Below are 16373 nucleotides of genomic sequence, written 5' to 3'. Positions count from 1 at the left end.
GAGTATGGCTGGAGGTCGCATCACTCAGAGGAAGAGGTGAGAGGTCCACCAGCCTTTGCGCTCATGCCCTTGGTTCAGATCCCACATGCCCTGCTCACATCCCTTCCCATCCCACTTCCTGCCCCCACACCTACCTTGGGCAGATACCAGCTGCTCAGGTACAGACCAGGCCAGTCAGAAGAACGTATATGAAGCTCTCCTACCCTCGGAACCCCCACATGCAGCCTCAGATGAAATACAAAAGACCCAAGCTACTGACACACTGCTGCTCAGGTGCGGGCCACACCATTCAGAAGAATACCAACCCCTACTGGACCAAAGGCCATACTAACTGTCAGGAGTCCAGTCCCCAACTCTGACAAAAATTCCCTGCTTGAACAGAGTTCACATCAGCTGCCAGAAGTACAGACCACAAAGACTAGAATACCAAAGAAGAAACAGAAACGAAGGAGGGAAACACTCTTCCTACAAAGAAGATCTCAGAAATCAGCACTGTGGTATTTTTAATGTAATTGGCCCCCGTCAGCTTATAGGAAGTGGCACTGTTAGAAAGCATGACTTTGTTGGAGTAAACATGGCATTGTTGGAAGAACTGTGATCACTGTGGAGGTGGGCTTTGAGGTCTTGTATATGCTCAACCCATGCCCAGTGATTCAGACCACTTCCTATTGCCTGCAGGTCAAGATGTAGAACACTCAGCTCCTTCTCCAGCACCACATCTGCCTGCATATCACCTTGCCACACCATGATTAAACCTTTGAAAATGCAAGCCATCCCATTAATCTTTTTCCTTTATAAGAGTTTCCATGGTCATGGGGTCTCTTCACAACAATGGAAACCCTAAAACAGAAGTTGGTACCAGGGACTGAGATATTGCTCTGATAGGCCAGACCATGTTTTGGTTTGGAGCAATATGGACTTTGGAAGTTTGAGTTAGAAAAAAAGTGGAATGTTTTAAGCATTGATTAATGGACCATATTGGTAGTAACATGGAGACAGTGGTGCTAAGAGTTATTTGAACTGTTAGGGCCTAACTCAAGAGTTTTTAGAAGAAAAGAATATTAATAAGTGGTCTAGAGATTGTCCTTGGGATATTTTGGCGAAGAATGTGGCTATTTTTTTTGCCCTTGTTCAAAGAGTCTGAGACAAAAGTGAAGAGATTTGGATTATATCTGATGGCAGAGGAAATCTCAAAACAGCCTAGTATTGAATCTGTTGTGTAGCTATTACTGGTTTCTCTTATACAAATTTATAATAAAAAGACTGAACAAGGAAAACCATAAAATATACAATTTGAGGAGAATGGAGCACCAGGAAGTGAGATGGAGCTAAGCCCTGTGTTCAAAAAGATTAATGGATTAAGAAATGTAATAAAGAATGTGATAACATCAGAGAAAGATCCCACTCAGCTAAGTTTTAAAACTTAGAGCCAGAAATAGTGGTGCATGCCTTTAATATTAGCACTCCAGAAGCAGAGGCCATCTTACCAAAGCAATCTACAGAATCAACCATCTCCATCAAATTCCAACATAATACTCAGTTTAATATGAAAAAACAAAAATACAAGATAGCTAAAACAGTCCTGTACAATAAAATAACTTCCAGAGATATCACCATCCCTTATTTCAAACTACTCCAGAGCCATAGTAATAAAAACCACATAATATTGGCATAAGAACAGACATGTTGATAAAAACAGACATAGAATTGTACCAAAGATCCAGATATAAATCTACACACCTATGTACATCTGAATTTTGATAAAGAATCCAGAACTATGAAATGGAAAAAGAAAGCATCTTCAACAAATGATGCAGGTCTAACTGAATGTCAGCATGTAGAAGAATGCAGATAGATCCATATCTATCACCCTGCACAAAACTCAAATCCAAGTGGATCAAAGACCTCAACATAAAACCAGATACACAGAACTTAATAGAAGAGAAAGGGAAGAATAGCCTTTAACACACTGGCAAAAGAAACAACTTCCTGAACAGAAAACCAACAGTGCAGCCACTAAGGGACTCAGAAAACTGAAAAGCTTCTGTGAAGCAAAAGGTGATGTTCAACAGGACAAAACATCAGCCTACAGAATGGGGAAAATTTTTCACCAGCTCCACATCTGACAGAGGACTAATATCCAAAATACATAAAGAACTCAAGAAACACTTGAGAACTCAAGAAACTAGACATCAACAAACTAAATGATCCCATTTAAAAATGGGGTATCAAAAAAAATAAAAAAATAAAAAAAATGGGGTATCGATCTAAACAGAGAATTCTAAACAGAAGAATCTCAAATGACTGAGAAACACTTTAAGAAATGTTAAGCATCCTTATCTATCAGAGAAATGGAAATCAAGATGACTCAGGTCATCTTATACCTATCAGAATGGCTAAGATCAAAAGCACAAGGGACAGCTATGCTTGCAAGGTTGTGAAGCAAGAGGAACACTCCTCCATTGCTGGTGGGAGTGAAAATTTGTACAGTCACTTTGGAAACCAATTATGGTGACTCCTACAGTCTATTGGGGATCCACCTACCTCAAGACCCAGCTATAACACTCCTGGGCATGTATCCAAAGGATGCTCCATCCTACCACAAGAACACTTTCTCAACTGTTTTCATAGCAGCTTTATTCATAATAGCCAGAAACTGGGAAGAACATAAATATACCTCAGCCAAAGAATGGATAGATAAAATGCAGGATATTTATACAATGGAATATGAGTCAATTGTTTAAAAAATTATGAAATTGGCAGACAAAATAATAGAACTAGAAAAAATCATCCTAAGAGAGTTAACTCAGACCCAGAAAGACAAACATGGTATGAACTCACTTATAGGTGGATATTAGCTGTAAAGTAAAGGATAATCATACTACACTCCATAGCCCAAGAGAGGCTAAGTAACGAGTAGAGCTCAAATGGACACATGGATCTCTTTGGAAAGGGGAAATAGAACAGATTTTGTGTATCCAGATGTGGGGGCCCATACCTTTAATCCCAGCACTCAGGAGGCAAAGACAGGTGGGTTTCTGTGAGTTTGAGATCAGCCTAGTCTATAAAGAGAATGAAGAGAATTCCATTGGGGACCTGCAAGAGGACCAATGTCAAAGAGTTACCTTGTCTGTCCGTTGTTGATCTATATTCATTGGTCCAGTGTTGGCCTTTGCCACGCTTTCTGCATACTCCAGAAGGGAGGAGCATTCTGTTTGGGTTATACTTAGGAGAAACATTGTTTCTATGAATACCCTGCCTACGATCTTTTTTAGGTGACCTTGTTTACCACAATTAAAACACTTGGCATTTTGATTTTTCTTTGAGCCTCTTGAAATAAACTCTTCTATCCAAGCAGCAACATCATGGCTATGAGATTCAAAATTGACTGTATCTCAGATCCAATCCTATATGGATGCTAATCTTGCCTTTAAAGGCTAATTACCTTTTTGCATTGTAAATTAGCATTTGCGAAAACAAAAAACTCAATTATTATTTGTGTAGCTTCTGAATTTGGTGTCATTCTATTTACAGCTAAAGTCGGTCTTTGTAAAAAAAATCAGTGAAAGTTTCTTTTGGGCCCTGTATAACTTTTGTAAATGACTTAATTCTCTTAATTCTCTTTCTGCCTTCTTCAATTCTGTCCCAAGCATTCAAAGTTGCTGCATAACGTAGAGCCAAGGTATGATCATCATACATAGACTGTCTTTGTACATCAGCATAATTGCCCTTTCCAAGAAGTAGATCTTGGGAGATTCCAATACCTCTAGCCCTACTTCATTGTTCAATTGTCCTAGTCTCCTCTTTCAACCAGGCTTTCCACTGCAATTGAAGACCTGGCTCCAATACTGCTGTACCCAAGTTTCTCCAGTCTTGAGGTATAATTCTGCTAATTGTTGACCATGAGTTTAACCATCTGCCTCACAAAAAAGTGAATGCATACCATATGAAACTATTACTTCCTTAAATCTAACATTTCTACAAGACTCCAGTCAGCTCTTGAATAGCCTTAGGGATGGATACCTGTCATTTGGCAGTTTCTATAAAGTGACTGGATAAATGGTTGTTTGAAAACTTGGGTTGTTCCTCGCTAACCTTACAATGTAATGCTGAGATTGGTTCTCCTTTAAATTTCTCTGTCTGGATGTGAATATCTTTATGACCTGTTTTCATAAGTTTTTCTGACACTTGTATCTTGGTGCTCATACAAACCAACATTTTAGGAATAAAATAAGAATAATTGAAATGATAATTAACATTATATCAATCCCAGTTGATTATCCCTTCATTTAATTGTTCCATTTTTAAATCATCCATTTTGTAACCATACAGAGAACTAATTCCCTCCATTGTAATAGTGTCTCCCGTGTTTTTTAACATGAGAAAAAAACTCTCTCTTTTTTTAACTAATTTCCCCCCTTTAAGAATTCCCAATTGTCTCACAAAATCTGCTGACAATGATGGTGAAGATGATGATGAAGTGTGAGGCTAACTGCTTTCAGAATTCTCTTACCAAAAAGGTACAACCTGCCTTATCCCTTCCTGTCTCTGTCCCATATTGTCACTTCCTGTCTCCTCTCTGTACAGACCTTGAGACTTCTATGGTTAAGTAGTGGCTAGCTCTGACCTCTGATCTCCAGGAAAGCTTTATTTGTCAGAACACAAACAAAATATCATACAACACAACAGGTCATGGTCTTCACAGTTATTGAAACTCTAAGACAGTAGCCCTAGTAAAGACACCTAGTGATGGGTAATAAAGATCCTGAACTTGTTATCTTCCGTAACCAGGCAAATCATCCAGTAGAAGGATTGGGGCACCAACCTAGCTACAAAACCTTTGACCTACAATTTTTCCTGCCTATAAGATGTGCTGGGATAAAAGTGGTATAGAACTTTTGGGAATGGCCAACCAATGACTGGATTAACTTGAAACCCAGACCACAAAAGAGAACCTATGCCTGACAGTGCCTACAGGGTCAAGAACCAGAGGCTGGATAACCTGGGATAGAACCAAATATGACTGGGTAAAAGAGTCAATGGAATGATTCCTAATGATATTCTGCTATACTTGTAGACTGGAGCCTAAAATAATAATCATCCAGCAACTGATGGAAGCAGATGCAGGGACCCACAGCTAAACATTAGGTGGAGCTTGAGGAATCCTGTGCTAGATGGGAAGCATGGATTGCAGGAGCCAGAGGGATCAAGAATACCACAAGAGCACAACCCAGAGGGTCAACTAACCAGGACTCATAGGGGCTCACAGAGACTGAACTAACAACTGGGGATTCTGCATGGGTCTGACCCAGGTACTCTGCATGTATGTTAAAGTTATGCAGCTTGGTCTTCTTGTGGGACTACTAACCGGGGAGTGGAGGTTGTCTCTGACTCTTTTGCCTGCTCCTGGGACACTTTTCCTCCTACTGGGTTGCCTCATCCAGCTTCTTCCCAGAGTTCTTTTAGTCCAGAAGTCTCTGCTATCCCTCCTGCCTAACTATTGGTCACTTATCTTTTTAATTAAACCAGTCACAGTAACATATTTTCACACAGTATAAAGGAATATTCCACAACATTTTGCTCCTACTGGGTTGCCTCGTTCACTCTGAGGGGATGTGCCCAGTCTTATTGTAACTTGTTATGCTATGTTTGGTCAATAACCATGGGAAGCCTTCCACTTTTGAAGGGAAATGAAGGAAGAGTGGATCTTGAGGACAGGGGGTTAAGTGAGGGACTGGGAGGAGAAAAGGCGGAAGGCTGCTCTCCGGATATAATATATGAGAGAAGCATAAATTTTTTAAAGAGCATTGTAGTAATCATAGTCCTGATATCTGAAGAACAACCAAGCATGGCAGCAGAAATTCTTTTGAAATCTCCCACCCCTACACAAAAAGGATTCATGAAGACACCAAGCCTGCGATGAACATGGTTTATTCTCCTTTTCTGTGCCATTAGCATTCTAGTAACTAGATAGGTTTTCCACCATGCATGCGAGTCCGCAGATTGGAGAAGATGTCTGGGTCCCACACCACAAAGTTCTCAACGATAGAACAGAAGCACAGCTGCTTCAGTTATCTCCCGGCTACTGCTGCCCGCCGTGTGAGTTCCGTATCCACTCCAATCAAATGCAGAGAAGTCTCCACACTGCCGAGGGTTACCTTCCGGGAAGAATCCTCCTCCACCAATGCAGTGCTGAAAAAAACAGGAGGAGACGAAATAGCAAGGAGAAATGGTCTGGATATGAAATGTTCTCCCCAAAGATGATACGCACTGAAGACCTGGTCCCCAGTGTAAGTAACATTCAGAGACAGGAGTTTGTGGAATGCTTGAATAGGAGGTTTCTGCCTTCATCAGTTTAGTTTTTGAAAGTGACTTGCCCTGGTTTCTCGGTTTTCTGGTCGCCATTCAGTAAGCCACACTGCTCTGATGTGCCTTTCCAGTAGAATGTTTCTGCCTCACCATGGATCTAACATCAATGGAGCCAAGTGAACACAGGCTAAAATTTCTGAAAGCACAAAACTAAATAAGACGTTCCCCTTTAACCTGTTTCTCTTGGGTGTCAATCACAGAGCAAACGGCTGACTCATACAGCTGATGAGTCCAGAGACACCCTAATACCCAAATTAGTGGACTCGTTGTCCCTCTTAGACTCTCTGTGGACAGTACCACTTTGTTTGATCCATAAAACCTCCTTCCGTTGGCTTTAGCGGCATCCCTGTCTCTTCCTACCTTTGCATCAGCTTCTCTGCACCTTTGTACTCAGGTTCCCTGGCTAGATCTTTTCCTTTATGAATTCCTTAAGTGCTCCTTCCCAGAGAGGACACATTTTCCAGTCCTCTGTAGCTTGTGTCTCCCCTCTGTCTTCAGTTAGCCAACTGACGGTTCAAACTGTCTATCTCCAGTCCAGATGTCTCTTGAGCTAAAGATCTTAAATCCATCTGTCACTCAAATCACTCCAGGCATTTCAAGCTCCACATGAGAAAGCAGAGTTAATTACCGCCATGAGCCACTTAACAATAGGGATTTATTGTGATAAATTCCTTGGTTGTTCTGCCATGGTGTGGACATCACAGGGTGTCCTCAGACGATCTGGAGTCACTGTGACTCTTCTAGGCAGTACTGCCACATGAAAATACTGTCACGTAAACAATCCTTCACTGACCAAAACATGAAGCAGTGAGTTTCCTTAACTCCAAACCTGGTCTTCATTCAGACATTGGGACTTAATAAACGCAGTTCATTGGCTTTGAACATGCTACTTCCATGTCTTAACTTCCCAAGTAGCAGAATATGTTTTGCCACACCATCTTAAAAACTAGGGAAGTAAAGAGATTGGATAGGCACAAAATAACAGTTACATAGGAACAAGAACTAGTATGCTATTGTGGAGAAAGATGGCTTCAGGCAATGATAGCATGCTGCAGAGTTGAAAACCTAGAGGAAAGCAATTGGAATATTTCCATCATAAGGAAACGCATGTTTGAGGAGACAGGTTTAACCTGATTTAAACATTGCATGATTTAGTCATGCATTGAACCATCACAATACATCCTATTAATAAATGTTTATGTTATTGGTGGGCTGGAGAGATGGCTCAGCAGTTAAGAGCATGGCCTGCTCTTCCAAAGGTCCTGAGTTCAATTCCCAGCAACCACATGGTGGCTCACAACCATCTGTAATGAGGTCTGGTGCCCTCTTCTGGCCTTCAGGCATATATGCAGACAGAATATTGTATACATAATAAATATTTTTTTAAAAGCTTATGTTATCAGTTAAGTAAACTTAATTTTAATAGTATTTTAAAATGGCACTCACTCACCCAAGAGAAAGCCATAGGGTTATCCTAGACATCTCTTCACATTCTCTGTATTCATCTAGTCTTAAATTTTAAATCATCGGTGTTCATTGGCCCCATACATGGGTACTGCCCTACTTCGCGCTTTCATTTGGACCATGGAAAACACCTTTCTTTGTGCCTAGTCGTCCCCCACTCAGACCTGACACTGTGCTCTCAGTGTCACCTGAACACACCAAGATGACAAAGTTAGTCTTCCCCTTCAAAACGTGTTGATGGCTCCCATCGTTTGCATACAGTACAAACTCACTACAATAATGTAAAAGTTTCGTCCTGATCCAGTTCCTGTTAACACTTTCTAAATCAGCTCTTGCCTCTACCCTACATTCATCTGTACACAAAACTAAAACACAGCTTGCTTTCCCTCATAGCACATGCTAACTGATACACTGGTAAACTTGAATACATTATTCATTCACCCTAAATTGGTCTGCACCATAAGCTTCTATCCATCTCCCAAGGCTCAACTCAAAATCTACCTTTCCTATAAACTAGGTGTGGTGTCACATGCCTGTGATCCTAGCACTGTAAAGCTAAAGGCAAGGCAAGAGGATCAGAAGTTCAAGGTCATCCTCCCTATGCAGTGAGTTTAGAACCAAATGAAGATAAATGAGACCTGTCTCAAAAGCAAAAATCCTTTCCTACAGTCTATACTCTGCCTTTCCAGTGCTTATTGCAGCCCCTAGTTAATTTTTATTTGTTTTGTTTTGTGTTTTGCTTTCTTTTGTTTTATGACACTAGGAACCAAATCCTAGGGCCTTCTGCATGTTAGGCAAGTGTTTTACCACTAAGCCATACCTAAGCTCCTTAGTTTATATTTCAATTATACTTCAAACACATCAAATAACAATTACACATTTGTGTGAATGTCTAATCTATTAAGTGCTAGCAAAGTACATCGCATGTCATATCTCCTGCACCATTACAATATAGGTACCCAAAGCGAGCTATGCTAAACAATAAGCAGATAACACACTGGCACCTGTTAACTCTACATTTCATGTTCTTCAGACGTGACTGAAAGGTGACTCGGAAGCAGGTTTTCACAAAGAAACCTTCCCTTTCATTATCTCCATATTCATCTCTCTCCATCTCAATCAGGGGGGTTCCTTGTCAGCAAAGCTTCCTCATCCTGTCAGGAGAATGGACGCTCTGATGACCGAGGAATGAAAATGGAAAAAGGGTCACCTGTCAGGAGCTAAGGACCCTTTTCTGAGACTGTTACTTTGAGGAAGTCTGGGTTCAAAGAGAATCTGTTATCCTTGGCAATTCCCACCTCATTCTGCCTTTTGCCACAAACTAGAAAAAGAGACAAACAGAAGTGTCTAATGATCCCAGGCTTAAAGAACATTGGGTAGCTGCAGTAAAATTGGGTGTACCTGACCTCACAGTCAGTCTACATGCTAACCTTTAACCAGAGAAAGTGCCTGTGATAGGGAGGAGAAGAGCCTGGGTGAGGTCTACCAGATGTCCAAAACTCTTCTACGTAATCTTTTTATACAATAAGCAACTGTACAAATCCTGAAAAGAATGCATTTCACTCTCAAAGCTAAACCCTCAGTAGAGAATGACAATACCTAGTGACTCTATAACAGTCTCATCCCCCAAAGGTTTTCACAGGACTTCCTGAATTTAAGTGTTACCCTGAATTCAAGTAACTGAGTGTTTTATCCTAAAAGCTAAGCAAACGGCAACAGTGCATTAGAAGTTGTAACATTGACTCTAGTCTTCAATGAGAGAGGATATTTGTATGTAGACAGAAGTTCTTATCCCTGAGAACAAGCCAAGTACAAGGAAAGCTCACACTCTCACACGCATGCTCATACTACCGTGACAGTCTCCCATGCTCAACACGCACTGAAAACCTCAGTCTTATTCACAGGCTAACTTGGTCCCTAGAAAGACTCAGTCCAGAACACTTGCTGCTTTTGTAGAAGGATCCAAGTTCAGTTCCCAAGTTTGCATGTCAGGTATGTCACAACCATCTGTAACTCCATTTCCAGGAAATCTAACACCCTCTTCTGGCTTCCCAGAGTATCTGTACTCACAGACACAACCTACACACAAGGATAGGGGTATATACATAATTTAAATTTTTTAAAATGTATTTTAAAGGACTCACAATTTCAGTATTGCATCCAGTGACCCTCATGCCAGCACACAAGGCATTGGCTGCTCTCTCATTATTGAACACTCTGAACTGAACAAATCCTGCAATGAATTCCCCTGAAAAGAAAAAGTGGAAAAAGAGCATTCAAAGAAGATTCTAGAAAAAAATTGTCTTGAGGTCAATGCAGAGATTGTCAGTGTCAGGTGCAGATTCTAGTTCAACACATCAGAAACATTGGGTGTAGTCTGTCACTACCATAACCAAAGGCTAAAACATCCTAGCCACAAATGTCGCTAACAGGAGTCTTTCCCAAATCCCAGAGTTCAAGAGTCTGCTGAAGGCTTTTATGAAGAAATTTAGTAACCCAGGAAGATCACACCGACAACCTCCAATGGATTATCACAGCAGTTAGCAAGTATGTTGGCTCTGGTCCTACCACACTTTTCTTCTTCCCTTTATTTTTTTTTTTTTTTTTGGTTTTTCGAGACAGGGTTTCTCTGTGGCTTTGGAGCCTGTCCTGGAGCTAGCTCTGTAGACCAGGCTGGTCTCGAACTCACAGAGATCCGCCTGCCTCTGCCTCCCGAGTGCTGGGATTAAAGGCGTGCGCTTTAAACTTTTATATGCCAAGAACAAATAACAGGAGCTTGAAATTACACAGCACAGGTTCAACCGCTTTGAAGGGTATGTGCCAGCCAGCCTTGGATTCATATTAAATAACACAATAGTCACCCCTCACAGCAGACATAAAACTCCATTTTCTTTGTTCTTCTACCCCACCTTTTCCTGTTGTTCTGGTCCTTGCACATGGACCTGGTTTATTCCTAAGAAACTTCTGGCTGATAATGGGATTGCTAAGAGTAGATTCTGGAACCATGTATCCCCAGTACAAATGCTAACTCTCTTGTTCATATCCTATGATCTCAGGCAAGTTCCTAGACCTTCCGTGCTCCGTTCTCCTAATCTGTAAAATGGGTTAGTGGTAGTTGAGAGCCCAAGGGCAATCAACTGAATGAAGTGAAACACAGATATTCACAGAAGAGAAGCAGGCTGTGGTGGACAGTAAACGGCTGCTGCTTATCATAACTGAGTTTATCACGTGTCCTGCAGAGGGTTCAGAGATGCATTAGAGACTCACTCTGGCCACTGGGGGAGTAATAAGAAGCTGTCTTCTGAGCATCACCGAAGTCATAGCGCACAGGTAACGCTGGACCATTGTCAGTCCAACACTTCCCTATTCCATATTTCACTGGGTACATCTACAAGAAAAAAAAAGTCACTGGGTAAGGATGGCAGCATAAGTACTCACAGAAACACTGCCCTGCGTGGAGAAGTAAAGCATATCTCCAGTAAATAAGATTTTTCCCAAACTAGTCAGTTAAAAAAGAATCCTTTCCTTTGTCTGTCTCTCTGACATTCTAGACCTCTCTTTCTCCTCTCTTCTCCTCTCCTCTCCTCTCCTCTCCTCTCCTCTTCTCTCCTCTCATCTATTCTCTTTTCCACATACCCCTATCCCTTGTCTCACTTGGCTCATTACACTTAAAACTAGGGAAACACTGAATACAACCCCCCCAAAAATCTCAAACACCTGCCTGTCTCTTCACACCCATGAAAAACAGCCTCACCCAGTAGTCTCCAGTACCTGGTACAGGCCAAACAAATTATGGCCCATGTATGGCAGGAAGCCAGTGAAGGTGCGGTACCTCAGCAGGGAGCTATTCCTCCAATTTTCCAGGGGGCTATTGTTGGGCACATGCCAGATGCCCAGGTTCTCAGCCTGGATGTCGAAGTAGCCAGGGTTCTGGAAAGCAACCAACACTGAGCCTGACCAGACAGAAGATTTCACTAAGCAGAAGACCCTCATGCAGAGTGTCCAGCACAGCTGGTATCTCTGGGCTCCAGGTGGACAGAGGGTCAGCCATGTTCAGATGTCCTTATTTCCAAGGACAATGGTCCCACCACCACCACCTACTTACAGAGAACCCTACTTGGAAGGATGCTGAGATTCAAGGTAAGCACTTTTCACTTCTTCAGCCCTGTGTTGAAGGACAACCTTCCCACCCTCTCCATGGCCTGCTTGAGCTACACTCGCATCCTCACGCTTTCCCAAGTGACTACAGAGTGTACCAACCTTGTAGTCATCACTTGTGGCCCCCTCTGCAGTCCCAAAGGTGTTGTAGTTGGCCCAGTTGCCATCCCCCTCTGGGTAGTCTGCTCTGCTGCCTTGCTGACTGGACCAGCGATCGCCCACTGTGCACTTCCCACCCATGTTGTTCTCGTGCACACTGGCCACCAGGGTCCATCCACCACCAGCAGTGGTCATGTCACAGAAGGTCTGGTAGATGGCACCGTTCTTTGTGCGGAGGAAGTAGAGGCCATCTGTAGAGAGAAGCAGTCCACAGTGCTGTGTGCAGGCTCATTGTCCATCTCTGCTCCAGAAACAGAATGGCTCTAGGGACTACAAACAAAGCTAAGCCTCATACCCTGAGTGTCCCACCACAGGTGTCCCTGGGATTGGGCCTGAGTTCAGAAAGCCATGCTTCTGTGACTGAGGCAGAACACGGAATTACCCAAACTGACAGGGATTTTTCTCCTAAAGTTAACCATAGTATTATCAAAGGACTTAGCAACTCCACTTGGTAGATAACCAAAGAACTGGGAACAAAGACTCAGATATGGACATTCATTTTGTGACAGCTCTGGTTACAAGACCTGGAAGGCAGAAACAAGCCAAGTGTTTCTCTGCAGAAAAAGGAATAAGCAATATACTGTGTTGTCTAGTATGCAGAATATATATTGTGTACATTCCTATATATCCAACAGATCAAAAAGAGTGAAGTGGGCTGGAGAAATGGCTCCAAGGTTAAGAGCAATTACTGCTCTAGCAGAGGTCTTGAGTTAGGTTCCCAACACTCAAACTTGGCAATATGCAAGTGATTATTACTCCAGCTCCAGAGGACTAAGTGGTCCCTTCTGGAATCTGCATACATATACACATTCCCACACAAAGGCACGTACATCTACATCATCATCATAATAATGCTAAATATTTTTAAAATAAATTAACTCTTCTACAACACATGTGAGCCATGAAGCATGCTGATGAAATAAGACAGATTACTCAGATGAGGTAACAAGAATTGTCAGATTCATAGAAGTAAGAAACAAAACAGCAGCTCACAGGGAATACAGGAATTTGTTACTTGGTGACTACAGATTTTCTATTCAGTGAATGAAAACCTTCTGGAGATGGATAGTAGTAACTCATTCCATTATGAAAGTTATTCTTGACTCTGAAAATCCTCAAAATTGGTTAAGTGGATATTTTTATCCATGATGTACATTTTATCACATTTTCTGTATCAAAAAAGAAAGACTGTTCCATGGGACAAAAGCCTGATTTCCTAGCTGGGTTATGTGTTTGCATTTCTGAGACAGTGTCTCCCCAGGTTGACTTGGAGATTTCAATCCTCTGCCATAGCTCCCACGTGTTAGGATCACAGTGTTCTCTTTAAATGTTCATCACTCACCTTGTGCCCCAGTGATATTTTGCTTGATTTCCTTGCAGCTTCTGAACAGAGAGGAAGACACAGGATTGGCCCGCCTGTTGGTGTCATTCTCTTTAACAAGAGAAGATGTAGAGTTTCACACTCATGGGTCACCCAGCCTCCCCTGTCATTCATCCTAAACTCATTCTATGACTTCTCAAAGCCTCCCTCTGAGAATCAACAACATTTCTAACTAGGAAGAAAGACAAGAGATCTGAAGGTGTTGGAGAATTTTGTGTCCAAAGTCCTGAAAAGGAAGAATAAAGTGAAGTCCAGCTTTGCAGGTAGAGGAAATGCAGGGAGCCTAATGTGCCTGGAGCACGGGAAGTGAGGTAGACAGTGCAGAGGGTTGACCAAGAGAGCATGGAATAAAAACCCTGGCAAATTGGCCTCAGCTCTGCAAAGTCCTCTGAGAACCTAGAAGAGTGAAAACAAATGAAAATATTAGGATCAGAGCTGCTCAGGTGTAAGTAGCTCCATGCGTACAAGTCAAGTATTTTTGGACTGTATTTACTGTGTCTGAGCCACAGTTCCCTACTGCCTCATATCAGTCTGACATAGGCTATCATGTAGAGATCGTGTAAAATGGCATGTAGGGACTTGCCCTTTTCCTTAAAGATACTGAAAAAGCAGTGAGAGGAATCACACACTTAAAATACCATTGACTTCTTACAGAGAGCAGAACTGAAGAAAACATTCTCTGGTCATGAACCAGACCAGAATATGTCCTTGGCATTGAAACTCTAAAGCAAAGATTCTAAGTACAGGGAGTGAGTAGGATGGGACTCAGCTCTTGCAGAAGTCCCCCTGGAGCTACACACAAGCACAGGATCTGGACCTGGACCTGTCTCAACAGTCTCACTGCCACACACCAATTCCTTCAGGAGGCAATCAGCACCCAGCCTACATCTCACAGGCATCATCTCTATGGGGGGTGGACTAGGTTGTATTTACATGTCCAGGAATCCACCATTGAAGGAAAAGAGGCCTTTACTTTGGTAGAGAGTGGGGGTGGGAGATAATTGGGAAACGTTGGAAGGAAAAAAGAAATGGGGGAAAAATACAATTATATTTCATTTCAAAAGGTTATTTTTAAAAAAAGACATGAACAATGGAGCTGTGATCACACACATCTTTAATCCCAGCACTTAGGAGGCAGAAGCAGGTAGATCTCTCAGTTTGAGGCCAGCTTGGTCTACAGAGCAAGTTCCGGGACAGCCAGGGCTACACAGAGAGACCCTGTTTCAAAAAACAACAACAACAAAAGAAGCACAATCTCTGGCCCTCAGAGACCTAGGTCCTGGCAGCAACCTAGTCTAGCGCTGATTACCTTTAAAGGTAAAGGAGACCTGCAGAAGCGCTGTTCCTGTAGCAAGACTCACCGGCAGTGCACCCTCTGGTGGCCACGATGACAAACAGCAGGAAGCCGAGTTGGGTCATGGTCATCTAGAGAAGGGCAAGATGATGGTCACTCTCTATCCAGGCCATCTTTTTCCCCTTACCTCAGTCTCAGCTCCTATCTAGTCCTTCAGTTACTCAAAGGCCCCTTCCCTTTATTTAGTTCAACACGTTTGGCCCTAACAGCGATCTGAGCCAAAATCCTTTCCCCCGCTGCTCCAGAAACAGCAACCACCTTCCCTCTTTACCTGGTGGGAACTAAGAGTTGCCGAGTCAAGACACAGAGCTTTCTCTTCTGAGGCTTCTGCACATGTGAGGTTCTGGTCCTTTTATGGAGAAAGCCCAGTGGGGCATAAGCTCACCTCTGGCAGGCTGCCCAGTGTAGACATAGCATCTGCTTATTGTAGGGTAATTCTGAGATTAGCAGGCTCTCGGGGACAAATACTAAGTGTGGTTTGCTAGTATCATTCTCAGATTCAAAAAAGTGATGTTGGGTTTGTTTTTCAGTCCGCATGTTTCCTGTAAATTAATATTTTTCTTAAAAAAAATTCTAACATCTACCATAATCATCATTCATAGGAAAGGGAAATTTTTGCCAGCGGTGTCAGTGGTTGCGGTGGTGGTGGTGGTGGTGATTTTTGAGACAAGGTCTCATTAGCCAACCTGATTCAGACTCACATATGGCTGAAAATTACCTTGGACTCCAGATCCTCCTGCCTCTACCTGCCAAGTGCTGGAATTTTAGGTCTGTGCCATAAATGCTGGCTAGGAAAAAGGGGGGGTGTAAATAACAATCTTGTAAAAGAATAATTTCAGAATAAGTACAAATATTTTGCTTAAATAAGATTAATGACATACAAAATTAATTGGCCACACGGTGGTGGCTCACTCCTTTAATCCCAGCATTCAGGAGGCAGAGTTCAGTCGATCTCAGATCTCTGTGGAGTGGAAGGCCAGCCTGATCTACAGTGAGTTCCAGGACAGCCAGGGCTACACAGAGAAACCCTGTCTTGAGTGGGGTGGGGGGGGAGAATCCCATCATAGACAAACAGAAGTGGACAAGTTTAAATAAATCTCACTGCCAGCCAAGAAGCTATTTGCAATCAACACACATCAGGAGAGGCTGACATTAGTACCCTCAGGATGGAATGACTCTGACATCAGCCACACTCCAGCACAGCCTCCTGCACAAAACCGACTCCATGGTTTTGTGTGCACTTATTTCGTCACAATTTGGTAGTCTTCATCTTTTTGGTTTGGGTTGGGTTTTATTTTTCCTCCCTTAGAACCATCCTGTGCACTCCACCCAGCACCCCCCCCCCTCAAATTCAGGGTCTCTTTTTTTCTTTTTTTTTTTCAAGACAGGGTTTCTCTGTTAAACAGAGACACTGTCTTGGAACTTGTTTTGTAGACCAGACTGGGCCTCAAACTCATAGAAGGCCACCTGCCTCTGCCTCCTGAGTGC

At 42.5% G+C, this 16373-nt stretch overlaps 1 pseudogene; it reads right to left on the bottom strand.

Moving 5' to 3' along the window:
- Window positions 1-6039: 6039 nt before the first annotated feature.
- On the bottom strand, window positions 6040-14950 carry LOC142858360 (intelectin-1a-like; annotated as a pseudogene).
- Between the last annotated feature and the right edge of the window lie 1423 nt (window positions 14951-16373).

Source organism: Microtus pennsylvanicus, chromosome 10, assembly GCF_037038515.1.
Source record: "Microtus pennsylvanicus isolate mMicPen1 chromosome 10, mMicPen1.hap1, whole genome shotgun sequence".
Lineage (NCBI taxonomy): Eukaryota > Metazoa > Chordata > Mammalia > Rodentia > Cricetidae > Microtus > Microtus pennsylvanicus.
The sequence above is the reverse complement of the archived record's forward strand: the minus strand, read 5'-3'. Positions and strand labels throughout refer to the sequence as shown.